The sequence below is a fragment of the Vicugna pacos genome, unplaced genomic scaffold (genome assembly GCF_048564905.1).
Source record: "Vicugna pacos unplaced genomic scaffold, VicPac4 scaffold_17, whole genome shotgun sequence".
Taxonomy (NCBI): domain Eukaryota; kingdom Metazoa; phylum Chordata; class Mammalia; order Artiodactyla; family Camelidae; genus Vicugna; species Vicugna pacos.
Window position 1 is genome coordinate 284057 of NW_027328738.1, and position 13242 is coordinate 297298.

General features: G+C 41.9%; 1 long non-coding RNA gene and 1 pseudogene across 1 annotated transcript; one reads left to right on the forward strand and one right to left on the reverse strand.

Annotated features, from left to right (window-relative positions):
- Window positions 1-13242, forward strand: part of LOC140692795 (anoctamin-6-like) — a 363584-nt pseudogene that overhangs the window by 270474 nt on the left and 79868 nt on the right.
- LOC140692800 (uncharacterized) lies at window positions 8105-12931 on the reverse strand. The gene is made up of 3 exons (XR_012068406.1): window positions 12665-12931; window positions 9487-9611; window positions 8105-8241 (listed from the first exon to the last, which is right to left on the reverse strand). It is a non-coding gene; the product is annotated as an uncharacterized lncRNA (long non-coding RNA).

The following is a 13242-nucleotide window of genomic DNA, read 5'->3' on the forward strand; positions in this document are numbered from 1 at the left end:
AGAGAAGCTGGGGAAGTGAGGGAGGGAGAAAATGGGAGGGGGAAGGGAGGAGGGGAAAAGTGGAGGGAGATAGATGGGCAGGAGTTGCAGAGAGAACGGAGGGATCTGGAGAGGGGAGGGGAGTAGCAGAGATGGAGAGAATAAGCTTTACCTCCGGCGGCACCCCGAAACAGGCAGCAGTCCTGCCTCTGCACCCTTCTCTAACACTTCAAGGCCCGCAGCTCAAATTTTATCTCCCTGGTCCAGCCCTTCAGTCGAGGCCTCTGCAGAACCCCTATGGGATCACGTCCGTTGCCCCCACGCGGAGAAGTGTTTCCTGTTGCTCTGGGAACCAAGCACCCGAGGGTGTTGTCGCTCAGAACTACCTTGGGAAGAGTACATATTCCCCTTTTACACGCTGGGAAACAGGCAGGCAAGATCTCTGCCTTAGCTCCACTATCCCAGGTTTTGAGCTGGTGGGGAGCGGGAGGTATAAAATCAGAGCCCCAAAGGGAGCATACTGCCTGAGTGTTGGTGCATAGTCCCCATCCCGCCTGATTAAACCACACCCCACCCTAGGGGAACCATCAAGGGCTCACAGTAGGTCCCTGGGTGTGGGAGAGCTGTCCTCATTTCCAGTGCCCAGCTTGCTGGGTAGATAGGAGTGTTACTGAGTCCAAATTCATTCTCCTCAGTGCAGGACAGGCCAGTAAGTTGGGAGACCAGGTGTTGGGGCATGGAACACCAAGTTTCTCTAGACCTTGATGGCAAAGTAATGTCCTGGAAAACCATCTCCCCAAGTCAGAATTCAGGCTCCTTTCCTACGTGCTTGGTTGTAGCAAATTCTTGGTGTAGGAATTCTTTTTTGTTAAAATCCTTTGTTCTTGCAGCTATCCGCCTGAGTCAAATCTCTGTAAACCTCCAGCAAAACAAACGTTATTTTCTATTCTGCAACTTGTTATCTTTTTATGAATGAAAAAGTGTTAAATATACTTAAAGGTCAGAGCCTTCAGAATAGGCTCTCCTGTATATTTCAGGCTCAAGGCAACATTGTTTCACAAGCAAGATGAAGCCTAGGAGACAGAGTACAGGGTTAAAGTCAAAGGAAAAGTTCTAGTATGGAGTCAGATTTGTTCTTTTCTATTACCCGGGCAGAAGGCACTTGAGGATTTAAACCCCTATAAGTTAAAAATAAGTAAACGTTTAAAGGAATTTGCATACATAGGTGGGAATATGCAAAGCATATCTGGAAAAGCACAAAAAGGATTGTAAACAGTGGCATCTCCAGGGAGGGCTGAAAGAACAGAGGATGAGGGAAAACTTCTTTCACTTGTTTGACTTTAAACCTGTGCCCTTTTTCCTAGGTTTAGTCTTGTTCGTTCTGCACCTTTTGTAAAACAATGTTGCCTAAAGCCTGAAATATACAGAAGACCCTATCCTCAAGGCTCTGACTTTAAAGGAAATTAACACTTTTCCATTCGTATAAAGATAACAAGTTACAAAATAGAAATAACATTTGTTTGTTGGAGGTTTACACGGATCTGACCCAGGTGAAGAGCTGCAAGAACAAAAGATTCTAACAACAAAGAATTCATAAACGAAGTTTGCAACAACCAAGCATTCCTGCTTCCCCTTTTTAATATAAAAAGATCCTGAATTCTGACTTTGGGAGATGGTTTTCCAGGACATTTGACTTCCATCTTCTCATCTGGCTTTCCAAATTATAGTTGCTATTTCTTGCCGCAAAACCTGCTCTCCCGATTTACTGGCCTGTAATGCACAAGCAGAACAAGTATGGACTTGGAAAGACAAACATACATTGAAAGTACCCATTTGGTATTTTAAATGACCTGCTTCCACTCGTCTTCCTGACGTTTTCTTCTCTTGACAACTCCTGCTATGTGTATGAAAACCCTGCCATGTGGACACATTTACATCTCTAGCCACTACCCTTCCAGGTAAGAACTGATGCCAAGAAGTCAATGGAAGTTGCTAGAATGTATTACCTGGCCAGAAAAGAGCAGAAGTGGGTTCTGGCTGATGTTCAGGAGCAGGCTGGGACACCTGACAAGATGTCATATGTACGGATAGACAGCTGAGCACCAAAGGAGAAGCTTCTAAGCCTCCATAAGGGACTTGTTGGATAGGAAGGAAAAGTCCCAGCCTATAGCTCTGATCCCACCACAAGCTTCCTGGGCGAGGCTGCACAAGCTACTTAAATTCTCTACGCCCGTGCTGCCCACCATGGGAGCCACCAGCCACATTCAGGATTATGAAGTTATTCTGTAGCCAGACAGAATTATAAATACACATTTTATTGCAAAAGTTCAGCAAGTATAATATTTAAAAACATTATTGGTTATCTTGCCCTAACGAGTTATTTTTGTATGTCTAGCTTTCTGTGGTTTGCAAAGCCTGCGACTAATGTTTCCCTTACAGTGAGGTATTTTGAAATTATAAGTTACTGGACACAGTACCCTCATATCACACTTGAAAAAAATTGATCCACATAAGCAATGTGATCTGACTTAGTAGTTATGAGCAGGGGCTCTGGGGTCAACCTGCCTGAGTATAAATTCTCACTCTGCCTCCAGGGGGTTCTGTGTGAATCTTGGAAAAATTATTGTTGTTGTTGTTGTTGTTGTTGTTGTTATTTGTGCCTCTTTTTCCTTCCCTTTTAAATAGCGAGAAATATGTAGACTCTATCTCGTACCGCGTTGCCAGGATTAAATGGGTAAACGTCTGTGCTGCCCACTTCCCTGGGTTTCAGCATTCTCCAGGCAATCAGTGCCAAACTCAGAGGCATTCTCCCCTGTCTTCGTCAGTCTGGGATGCTGTAACAAATTACCGTGGGTCGGGTGGCTTAAACAACCAGCATGTTCCTTAAGTTTTGGAGGCTGAGGTCAATGTATCTGGGAGAGAATAGCCTTCATGGCTCGAAGATGGCTGTCTTCCCTCTATCTTCATGGGCCAGAGAGCAGAGAGAAGCAAGCAATCTGGGACCCTTTATAACGGCACTAATCCCATTCATGAGGGCTCTACTCTCATGATTTCACTTTATCCTAGTAATCACCTCCCAAAGGCCCCGCCTCCCATACCATCACCCTGGGAGATGGGGTTTTGACATATGGATTTTGAGGGGATGCATTCAGCCCACACATCGGCTAACTCTCCCCAACATGCAGTCATCAAACCTGTAGCTAATATCAAAGTAATGTTTATATCCCTCTGCACATTTCCATTCCTGCATCCACTAACACTGAAGCCCTGTTATTTTATTCCTTATTTTTCTGGTAGAGATTTAATTGATTCCTCTAATCCAATGCTCTCCTCACTCCAAACAGTCATCTTAACAGCCCTGCCAGGTAGGTCTTCCTTAAGACACCTTCCCACTGCACCTGGTTGTTTTTCAGTATAAATGTCAGAATCCTCTCCACACCCCAGCCTAGACCTTTAATCCCTTGCACTACCGCCCACTATGTTATTTTTCTATTACCACTGTAACAAATTTCCATAAGCTTAACAACTTAAACCAGCACAGATTTATCGCCTTATGGCTGTGGAGGTCAGAGATCCAACACAGTTCTCATTGAGCTAAATTCAACTTAACAGCAGGGTTCCTTCCTTCTAGAGGATCTAGAAGAGAATGTTTCCTTGTTTTTGGTTTTTTTTTCTAGCTTCCAGAGGTTACCCAACTTCCTTAGCTTGTGCCCCACGACTTCCTCCATTTTCATGGCCAGCAGCCTTTCTGAACACTGCTCCATGGCTACACCTCCCTCTGAGTTTAAATTCAGCTGGGCTATGTCCTCCATTTTAAGGACCCCTGTGATTACATTGGGCCCACCTGGACAATCCAGGCTACTCACCCTATTGTCTCATCTCAGGATCCCCTTCTCCCCTCCCATTCAGGCATTATGTATGTGGCTGTGACATTCACCTTGTGTGACATTTCCTCTCATGAGCAATTTAAGGTTCAAGGCACTTATGAATGACTTTTTGTTTTTCTTTCTTAGTATTTCTACATTCAGTATGTGTGGTGAGATTATATGAATCCTTTTTATTTGTGGCCCTCCACTAATCTTTAATAATGTATCACGGGTTTAAAAGGCTAATAGACAATTTAGAAGACAGAAATCCTCTAAGATTTTTCTCCTAATATAATCTGTCATCCCTTTTACCATGTACAGAAACATGTCACAGTTGGCTAACCTGTGGCGGGGGAGGGACATGATTCTGCCAACACACTCCCCTCATTCTCACCAATTTGATGATCGGCTAACCAAGGAACTATGCTCCCCACTTCGCTCACTCCCTCCTTTCCACTGACTATTCTGTTCCCACTGCTACCTTCATTCACCACATTAGGATTTCATGACCAAATTCTTCTCTAAATAAAGTGGATTTCTTGCATCTAATGTCTGATAACTGTTCTTATTGTATATTCACACACTGACCTACAAATAACTCCACCGATCTCTTTATTTTCCTAGAATCGTCCAGAGGAATCAGTTCCATGATGATGATGATGATGATACTGACAGTGATGACAAGGGCCTCTCAAGGATTCTGATAAAGAGGGAATCAATAAAGAGAGGGAATCATTAAAAAAATTGCCCCAGAAACAGGCTTAAAAGTAAATAACTGCTAAAGTGTTTAATGAAATTGACTAATATTTAACTATTTTTAAAACTTTGTAACACTGAATTTAAAATTTTAATGGGAATTTTCATTCACCCCTAACCAAGATTCAACTCCAGGACCAAAATCTAAGGAATTCTATCTTCTAACAAATTGTCCACTAGCCTTTTAAACACGTGATCCTTTAAAAGGGGTAATTGCTGGGCTGAAAATAAGCAGGATTCATATAATCTCACCAGACACAGTGAATGTGGAAAGACCAAGGAAGAAAAACAAAAAGCCATTCATAATATCTTGAAACTTACGTTGCACAGAGGAGAAAATTTTAGCCAAGTTGTGTGTCACATCAACATGACGCCTGAGTGGGATGGGGAAGCTGATCTGCCTCATCAGACATTTATGCTGATTTGTTAGCTGCCAACACAGTTTCCTCATTGGATTTGCTTCTAATAATTATGGAAGAGTTTAGGCTCTACCAAAAGCAGACTAAACATTTTTCCCTGCCGCCAAATCTCTGGACTGAATGTCCCCACAAGAAGGACATGATTATGTTTCATAGGGAAGTCTTCTTGAGAAGCAACAGGCTTTTCAAGGGCAGAACTGCATGTCCCCCCATGGAGGGCTGGAGGAGGGCTAGATGGGACACTAGAAAAACAGCAGGAGTGAGTTCAGATACTGCTGCTCAGGTCGCCAAAGTCAGCAGTGCTATCTCTAAGGATATGTCATTCTCCCAAAATTTCCATGAGTGAAGGAGCCTGTGAACACTAAGGAGGTTTTTAAGACACAGCAGCACATAATTTACATCACAACTCAATTACAGTATGTTTTGATATTTGGAAAATAATTAGCCATTGCTCTTTGAAACTGCAGCAGTAACAATAGAAATAAAAAAGACTGAGACGTCTTGGAGACAATAATCAATAAACAATTCTAAATCTGCAGGATTTCTTGACAATATGCAAGCAATGAGCTAGATGTGTGCTGCAGATACCTCTTACTGCAGGGCTCACTGCTGCAAAGCATAGAACTAGTTTTCTCAGCAGATATAGGGAACCAAGTCAAGATTCCTAATTTTGAGAGATCTACCATATGGCTGGAAAGATCAGACAAGTACATACAGCCAAATATGAATAAATGTAATCAAATAATATGACATGTGAATGGAGCCAGAAAAAAGACAAATTCCTTTCACCTGGGAACTAGAGAGACTTCTGAAAATGCGGCTTTGGAGATGGCCAAAGACATGGGTGGAATTTTGGTAGAACAGGATGTAAGGAATTTAGAAACTGATTGTAAAATTCATATAAAAATGCAAAGGATCCCAAATATCCAAAACAACTTTGAACAAGAAAAACAAAGTTGGAAGACTTACACTATCTAATTTTCAGACTTTTTTTATAAAGCTACAGTAATCAGAATGTATGCTGTTGGTGTAAAACAGGAAAATAGAATAATGGAACAGAATAGAAAGTTCAGAACTAAACAAACACTTATATAGACAATTGATTCTCAAAAAGGATGCAGTGGAGGAAAGGATCTTTTCAACAAGTAGTGCTGGAATTGTTAGACAGTGATACGCAAAAAAAAAAATGAACTTTGATCCACACCTCACAAAATATACAAAAATTAACTCAAAGTGGATCATAGATTTTAATAAGAAATCTAAAACTATAAAACAGCTAGTAGAAAAAGCATAGGCTTAAGCTTTATGGCCTTGGGTTTGGCAAATATTTCTTTGCTATGACACCAAAAGTATCATCTATTTTAAAAAGTAACTGATAGAGTGAACTTTACAGAAATGAAGACTCTTCAAAGCTCTTCTAAACACTGCTAAGCAAATGAAAAGACAAGCTATAGACAGAACCTATTTGCAGATCATATGTCTGGTAAAGGTCTCTCTTTGTGTCTGATCCAGAATAAAAACATTTCAAAACACCATAATAATGCAAACACCTGAATGAATGAATGAGGCCAGAAAACACACTTCAATAAAGATATCTAGATGGATAATAAGCATATGAAAAGATGCTGATTAAAGATGCCATTAGTCATTATAGAAATGCTTTTAAAAATCACCAGTGAGATACTAGTTCACATATATACTAGAATGTATACGATTAGAAAGATCGACCTTACAAAGTGCTGGCAAGGAAGTAGAGCAACCAGAACTGATACATACCACGAGGAATTTACAATAGCACAACCATTTTGGAAAACTGTTTAACAGTTTCTTTAAAAAAGGTAAACACCTATCTACCATATAACCCAGATATTTCTCATCTGATGCTTTAGAAAATAAAAGTGTATGTCCATAAAAAGACTTGTAACCAAATATTCACTGCAATATTATTTATAATAGCTCAAGTTGGAAATAACCCACGCATCCATCAAGAAGTAAATGGAGAAACAAAGGATGGTCTAACCAAACACTGTTCGCAATAAACTATTCAGGAAAAACTCAGCATTAAGCAATACTCTGCTATGAGAAAAATAAGCTATTAATACAGCAACACAGATGACTCTCAAAATAATTACACTGAATGAAAGAAGTTAGACAACATAGAGTAGATACTGCATGAATCCATTCATACAACGATCTTGAGAATGCAAACCAGTATGTTGTGATAGAAAGCAGATCAATGGTTTCCAGGGGAATAGGCGGGGAGGGAGGGAGGGACAACAAAATGCAGGAGAAGAGTTTTGTGGGTGATGGGTATGTTCACTGTCTTGAATGTGGTCATGGTTCCTTGGGGATATACTTATGTCAAAACGCATTAAGTTGTACAATTTAAATCTGTGAAAATTATTTTGCCAAGTATACCTCAAAGCTGTGTTAAGAAAAAAGGCACTTTTGTCGACGCAACTCAGGGCCTTATTGGAGTGAGATGATCAGTCTCTCACCCTGTCTGCCTAACGGGAAGGTAGAAAACCTCTTACGGAAGATAAGATATGGATTTTTCATTTGCAGTGTCTGCCATGTAATAAAGAATTTCTAGACATGCAACATGTCAAGACTATATGATGGATAAAATGAGAATAAGAAATATTAGACAAAGGATGCAAACCCCAGGTGATGTAGGCATCAGAGTTACCAATAAAGGCTATAAAACACTTTTAATATAATCAAGAAAATAAGGAAATGATGGGAGAACAGATAACAGGGTCAAGACTTTCACCAGAGAAATATATTGGAATGTATTTTTAAGAAAAATCAAACAGATACTCTAGAACTGAAGCTTTCAGCTCTGGAAACAGGTAAACAGAGCTAATTAGGATCCCTTTTAAGTAAAACTTTCAGTAATGCCGGATAAAATACAACAACAAAAGTAACACAGAGATAACTATGGAGAGAGAAGTTCCCAGGTGACAATAAAAAGAGGACACTTAACGCAAAAATGGTAATCTTGTGAGCTGATGCCACAGCACCCTGGAGGGAAGGGGTTTTCATCTGCACATAAATAGGGATACAATGTCCATTAAGAAAAAGGGTCCATACCAGATGTAGAAGTCTTCATTTATAGAAACCTCTGCATAAGACGTATTGGACAACTTGACTCTTCACTGAAAGGAAGACTCAAAGTTCTCCACCTGTGCACGCAGGAAAGGGGTGAAACAGCCGGTTCTCTAGGGAAAAACAAAATCTCCCTTAAAAAAATATAATCTCCAGGCCCCTGATTTATTCGAATGTGGAATCCATATTGATACTCCACTTAAGATTCCGGAATTCCCAAACTGAAAAATATAATTCAACGTTGATCATATCACCTGGAGCCTTAGGATAAGCAACACAAAATTGTTCTCTAGGGAAACTTTATAAACCAGGATGTAAGGGACAATCATAGGAAAAAAATTGTACTCACTATAGAGAAACTCCCACAACTCTACACACACACAGACACACAACTATAAACAGAAGAAAATAAATGCCACAGGGAAGAAAGAGCTCACCGTAAAACACAGGATGATTAATATTCCAGAGCCTAAAATTATGAAACAATCTAAGAGAGAGCATAAAATAAGTATGACTGAATCATTAAAAGATAAAATGAATCTTATGTAACATAATGAACAATCAGGACATCATGTAAAAGAAAGCAGATCAATTTTTTTATAGAGCTAAACAGAACTTATGGAAACAAAATACAGATATCATTTGGTATATAAAATTCAATGTATGGGTTAAGTAACATTTTAATCTTCAATATCTAGGGTGTTCATTAAAATTCAACAGTAATCTCTAAAGTAATTGTTTAAAAAGAGAATAAAAATAAAGAAGTCAAAATGAAGAATGCAAAATACGCCGGTCACTATTCTAAGTTCTCCATCCATTTTATCACTTAATGCTCACAGTCTTTGAGGTGGATAGTACCACTTTTTGTATATGAAGAAAGTGAGTCTCAAAGGGATTACGTATCCTGGTTACATGGTTAGCAAGGGAGGGAACCAAGCCCGGATAGGCTGCCTCTACACGCCATGCTCTTAACCATGACCGCAAGGGATATAACCGGCAGGAGAAAAGCAGCGCAAAGCAAATAGAAATCACAAAACAAGAGGCCAGAAATACAACATCATCACTAATCACACTGTATTTAGATGAAATAATGAGTTAAAAGATTTACAGATTTCATTTGTTTACCTGAGACAAAGCAGAATTAAAACTTAAAACTGGTTGAAAGCTTAGAAGAATACCAGAAAGAAGTCAAAAGTTAGAGCCAGAAAAAGAGACACCTGAGAAATACTAATCAATGGAAAGGGAATCACTCAAGACTCCCACAGGTTCATAGGTACCTGAAACCCCCCTTGGCCTGACACTTACCAGCTCTGTGCCTGAGCAAAACACTCAATCCCCCGGAATCTTCGTTCACTCACCTGTGAATGTAAGGAACGATCCCTCCTTCCATCCGGCCAATTTGTATTGACTGCTGTGCCACGGGTACTGGTCAAGCCACCTGAGGTCCGTCAGTGAACAAATAAGGATCCTTGTCCCTGTAGGACTGAGGAAGAGCAGAACATAAACTACAGTCGTGACAGTCATGTGAAATATATGGTATTCTAGAAGGTGATAGAAATAATATGATCAGGGAGAGGGGGTTTCTGGGGCAGAGACAAGGGGAAGGCAGTCTCCAGTTTAAAATGAGATGGCCAGAGCAGGCCTCACTGAGGACCTTGAGAAGGGGGCGCTAGTTGCTGAGCTTCCTCTAACACAGCACCGCACACTGGGTGATGGGAACTACAGAGGCTCACTGTCTCACAGCCCTGGGGGCGGGGAGTCTGCAGGCAGGGTGTCAGCAGGGCTGGTTCCTCCTGAGGGCTGGGAGGGAGAGGCTGGTCCAGGCCTCTCTCCTTGGCTTGGAGACGACCGTCTTCTCTCCACATTTCATCACGTCATCTCCCATGTACACGTATCTCTGTGTCCACATTACCCCTTTTTATCAGGACACAAGTCATACTGGATTAAGGCCCACCCTAATGACCTCTTCTTAACCAATGACCTCTGCAACAACCCTATTACCAAATGGGGTCATGTTCTGTAGTCCTGGCGGTTAGGACTTCAGCATATGAGTTTGACAGAGACCGGCCAGGGCAACAGGCCTGTGGGTGCAAGTCTGATGTCCCCAAGGGCCAGCAGGGAGGCCCGTGTTGCTGGAGCAGAGTGAGCCAGGGAGAAAACCGGAGATGAGCTCAGCTTGGGGAGGGGGAGGAAACCTGTAAGGTCACCATAAGGACTCTCGCTTCTTCACTGTGTGAAATGAGAAGCCATTGCAGGATTTTGAGCAGAGAAGATCACACCCAGGGTCTCACTCATGCCTGACTTAGGCGATGAGGATGAAAATATTTAGGCTTTTGAGCTGATAATACTTAGACTACATGTTGGACTTTGAGTTGATGGTGTAATAAATGAGACTCTGGAGGGTGTTGGGATGAGGTGGATGCATTTTGCATGTGGGATGGACAAGAACCAGTGGAGCCAAAGGGAAGAACTTTGTAGAATAATGGCCCCCAATATGTCCATGGTCTGATCCCTAGAACCTGGGAATATGTCACTGTGCATGGCAAAAGGAACTCTGCAGGTGTGACTGTCAAGGACCTTGGGATGGCAGATCACTGTGGGAAAGCAAACGTCATCACGGAGGTCCTTAGAGGAGAGAGGCAGATTGGTCAGAGACAGAGATGTGAAGTGGCAGCAGAAGTCACAGTGACACAGGGCCCTGGGCCAAGGAGTATGAGCACCTATGCAAGCTGGGAAAGGTAGGAAGATGAATCCCTCCCAAGAGCCTCGGTGTGGAACGTAGCCTTGGCCACACATTGGTTTTAGTCCACTGACATTGACTTTGCACTTCTGCACCCTAGAACAGTGAGAAGATGAATGTGTATTGCTTTAAACCACTGAGTCTGTGGTCCTTTGTTACAACAGCAATAGGAAAGGAACTCAGGAACCAACATGAACATGAACCACTGGCTGCCTGCTGTGCTGGCAGGAAGTCCTTAGTCTCTGATCCTGGGGGAGTCTCCTGTCTTCTGGCAGCATCCACAAACTACCTCATGCTAACTTGACAGCTTGCAGGTGGTCAAATCATAACCCTGCACAGTTCTTGATATTTAGTTAATAAAAAAGATGGTGTCATCATGGGTATTTTTCCATTTTTAAATACACTTCAGTCTTCTAATTGAGAGACCATGTAAATAGTTTTTAATCTTAATAATAAATAACTGTGGTTTTATTTGGTTACTTAAATTATGAATAATAATATTCACATTAGTAAAAGTTATTAAAATCAACATTCTTCAATGAAAATATCAAGTTTCTTTTTGCATGAACATGTATTAACTACAAGAAATGTTCCATGCTTTGTTCTACGAATTAGTGTTAGGGTCTTAAAGAATAATACTTTCCTCAAAAGATATTATAGCGAGGGGATTCCTTTTGGTGGAACAGTTCCTACATAAAATCTGGTGCATGGCTCAGGCCACAGGGAAACTAGAAATGATAGAAATCAGGAGGCATTATAAATACAGAACAATTTTTAAAGGAATTAAAAAACTGGATGTGTGAAAACAAAGAATCAGAGAATATTCTGGTGAAATAAAAGTATTTTTCAGCTTAAGCAAGACACTGGGTGAATAAATCTAAAATGAAAAAACCGCCCAGAGATTAGCAGCGAGTCATGCATGCAGTGTGACTGATCAAAACCAAGTTGTTTCCAAACCAGTGTTCAGGCTTGCTGCCTTCATGAATCAAGTCTGTGTGGCACCAGGCCACCTTGAATACATGTTGATGAGGTATTTATAAGCCCTTCAACATCCCAGCTCCAAGCCCACACACACGAGCCAGACGACCATCACCTACACATCTGCAAAACACACAGCATGGTGAATAGCACTTTTCTTGCTCAGTAGCCGGTGGCAGGGTAGTGTGAGCAGACAGATATACAGGGACACAGAGGCACCCCCCCTCACTCAGCTGAAAAACTTCCGTGCATTCCTGGGGACAGGATTGTCATAAAGTGCACCATGCATTGATCCTCCTCCTAGGAAAGAAACGACAGTGTTGTCCTCAGGTTTGAGCAAGGGTGGCCAGGGGATCTCAGAAGAGCTGTTTCAGCACAACCAATGGAAATGTCGGCCACCGTGACCACGAGAGACAAGTCCCCTTCCATCCCGGTAGGCACTTGGGCTCCTGATAAAACTGGGCTCAGTAAAGGGTTGAGTAGAAGGCACAGACCTGAGGGGTGCCCCAGCAAGAGACAGGAGGTAGGGCCTGGTTTATGCTGCCATCAGGAATTTTCAAAACAGCAGAGCTGAGATGGATCATCTACCCCAGACTCCTAGCCTTAAGCTTAAAAGGGTGGCAGCCCTGACAGGCAAAGGAACATGCTAAAGGCAGAGAGTGGTAGTGACAGCGCCAGATGAAACGCACCGTGCCAACCCCATTCAAGGCCACTGACACTGAGGATGGGGCCAGGTTTCCAAGTAGGAGAATGAAACAGTGTAAATACTTTGTTCCCCCCAAAACCCCAAAATTTTTTTTAAAGGCACAAAAACTCACCTTAACTAGCTCTCTTCTGAGGGGGCTCTCTTCTGTCTCTGTCTTTCTGTCTGTCTCCATTTCCCTCTCTCAGACACAAACACATACAATTTTGTGAAAGGGCAATTCCTGCCATACAAAGACAGATTTCACATCTTCAGAAAGACACTTGACAAAGCACGTTTCTCAATTCAAGTCTTTGTGTGAGGTCTGAGCAAATGGCTTATTTTCTAGAACAATCGGTGGTTCCAAAATCAGGAGATCATCTTCCCCAACGGAAGAGTTCTGGTCTGTATTGATGAAGTTGGGGATGTCACATTTCATGAGCCTGTTCAGCTCCTCCTCTGGCCACCTGCTGCATCTGAAGGCTTCCTGGAGCCGAATATCACTGTCAAGGGCAATGGTTGAGATACCAGCTTTGGCCTTGTCCAAGTGGTCCACTTCATTGATGTAGCAGGGAAAGAGGGACCTAGATTCATCATTGTCCTGCCAGAGAACATCTTGGGCACCAGCGGTCTTCCAAAGTCTGACACAAAGCTGTTAAGTCTGAATCTCTTCTCGGGAGACTCTGCATTGCTATAAAGAACACCAAAATAAAA